The sequence below is a fragment of the Triticum dicoccoides genome, chromosome 6B, assembly GCF_002162155.2.
Source record: "Triticum dicoccoides isolate Atlit2015 ecotype Zavitan chromosome 6B, WEW_v2.0, whole genome shotgun sequence".
In the NCBI taxonomy this organism is placed as follows: Eukaryota; Viridiplantae; Streptophyta; class Magnoliopsida; order Poales; family Poaceae; genus Triticum; species Triticum dicoccoides.
Genome location: NC_041391.1, coordinates 73,557,062 through 73,560,019, shown reverse-complemented (window position 1 = coordinate 73,560,019; position 2,958 = coordinate 73,557,062).

Genomic DNA, 2,958 nt, shown 5'->3' with positions numbered 1-2,958 from the left:
TCCAACAATACCGCTGAATGATAATAAAACATTGGTGGTAAGCAGTATGACGATCACCGCCGAAAACACTTTGTGTTCTACACATGCATATCATCTACGCATAGACCTGGCTCTGATACCACTATTGGGGAACACAACATGCAATTTCAAAAAAAATCATACGATCATGCAAGATCTATCTAGGAGATGCATAGCAACGAGAGGGGGAGAGTATGTCTATGTACCCTCGTAGACCGTAAGCGGAAGCATTTGACAACACGGTTGATGTAGTTGAACTTCTTCTAGCTCCGACTGATCAAGTACTGATGACCCACAAGTATATGGGGATAATTGTAGCCTTTTCGATAAGTAAGAGTGTCGAACCCAACAAGGAGCAGAAGGAAATGACAAGTGGTTTTCAGCAAGGTAACGTTTGCAAGTGCTAAAATTGTAAGTAGCGGAGTAGTTTGATAGCAAGATAATTTGTAATGAGCAAGTAACGATAGTAGTAACAAAAGTGCAGTAAGGTAGCCCAATCCTTTTGAGACAAAGGACAGGCCAAATCGGTTTCTTGTGATAAGCAAAGTGTTCTTGAGGGTACACGGGAATTTCATCTAGTCACTTTCATCATGTTAGCTTAATTCGTGTTCGCTACTGTTGGAAATATGCCCTAGAGGCAATAATAAAAGCATTATTATTATATTTCCTTGTTCATGATAATTGTCTTTATTCATGCTATAATTGTGTTATCCGGAAATCGTAATACATGTGTGAATAACAGACACCAACGTGTCCCTAGTGAGCCTCTAGTTGACTAGCTCGTTGATCAACAGATAGTCATGGTTTCCTGACTATGGACACTGGATGTCATTGATAACGAGATCACATCATTGGGAGAATGATGTGATGGACAAGACCCAATCCTAAACATAGCACAAGATCGTATAGTTCGTTTACTAGAGTTTTCAAATGTCAAGTATCTATTCCTTAGACCATGAGATCGTGTAACTCCCGGATATTGTAGGAGTGCTTTGGGTATGCCAAACGTCACAACGTAACTGGGTGACTATAAAGGTAGACTACGGGTATCTCCGAAAGTGTCTGTTGGGTGACATGGATCAAGACTGGGATTTGTCACTCCGTATGACGGAGAGGTATCACTGGGCCCACTCGGTAATGCATCATCATAATGAGCTCAGAGTGACCAAGTGTCTGGTCACGGGATCATGCATTACGGTACGAGTAAAGTGACTTGCCGGTAAGGAGATTGAACGAGGTATTGGGATACCGACGATCGAATCTCGGGCAAGTAACATATCGATAGACAAAGGGAATAGTGTACGGGGTTGATAGAATCCTCGACATCGTGGTTCATCCGATGAGATCATCGTGGAGCATGTGGGAGCCAACATGGGTATCCAGATCCCGCTGTTGGTTATTGACCGGAGAGTCGTCTCGGTCATGTCTGCTTGTCTCCCGAACCCGTAGGGTCTACACACTTAAGGTTCGGTTACACTAGGGTTGTAGGGATATGTATATGCAGTAACCCGAATGTTGTTCGGAGTCCCGTATGAGATCCCGGACGTCACGAGGAGTTCCGGAATGGTCCGGAGGTAAAGATTTATATATGGGAAGTCCTGTTTCGGGCATCGGGACAAGTTTCGGGGTTATCGGTATTGTACCGGGACCACCGGAAGGGTCCCGGGGGTCCACCGGGTGGGTCCACCTGTCCCGGGGGGCCACATGGGCTGTAAGGGGGTGCGCCTTGGCCTAATGGGCCAAGGGCACCAGCCCCACATAGGCCCATGCGCCTAGGGTTTGAGGGGGAAAGAGTCCTAGGAGGGGAAGGCACCTCCTAGGTGCCTTGGGGGGGAGGGAAACCCCCCTTGGCCGCCGCACCCCCTAGGAGATTGGATCTCCTAGGGCCGGCCACCCCCCTTGGCACCCCTATATATAGTGGGGGAGAGAAGGGACTTCATACCTGAACGCCTTGGCCTTTGGTTGCCTCCTTCTCCCTCCTCAACACCTCCTCCACCTCCATAGTGCTTAGCGAAGCTCTGCCGGAGTACTGCAGCTCCATCAACACCACGCCGTCGTGCTACTGCTGGTGCCATCTCCCTCAACCTCTCCTCCCTCCCTTGCTGGATCAAGAAGGAGGAGACGTGGCTGTTCCGTACGTGTGTTGAACGCGGAGGTGCCGTCCGTTCGGCGCTGGTCATCGGTGATTTGGATCACGTCGAGTACGACTACATCATCACCGTTCTTTTGAACGCTTCCGCTCGCGATCTACAAAGGTATGTAGATGCATCTAATCACTCGTTGCTAGATGAACTCCTAGATGATCTTGGTGAAACGAGTAGGAAAATTTTTGTTTTCTGCAATGTTACCCAACAGGTGGACCGGTGCTTAGGTGTTGTTCTTACTAGAACAAACCTCCTACTTATGATTAACCCTCTCGCAAGCATCCGCAACTACCAGAAAAGTATTGAGAATAAATTCTAACCATAGCATTAAACTTTCGGATCCAATTGGTCCCTTACGAAATAGCGCATAAACTGGGGTTTAAGCTTCTGTTACTCTTGCAACCCATCATCTAATAACTACTCGACAATGCATTCCCTTAGGCCCAAATATGGTGAAGTGCCATGTAGTCGACATTCACATGACACCACTAAGAGAATGACAACATACATATCATCAAAATATCGAACACATATCAAGTTCACATGATTTCTCCCATGACCTCAAGAACGAAAGTAACTACTCACAAATGATAATCATACTCAAGATCAGAGGGGTATTAAATAGCATAATGGATCTGAACATATAATCTTCAACCAAATAAACCATATAGTAATCAACTACAAGATGTAATCAACACTACTAATCGCCCACAAGCACCAATCTATAGTTCTGGTACAAAGATTGAACACAAGAGATGAACTAGGGTTTGGGAGGAGTTGGTGCTTTTTAAGATGT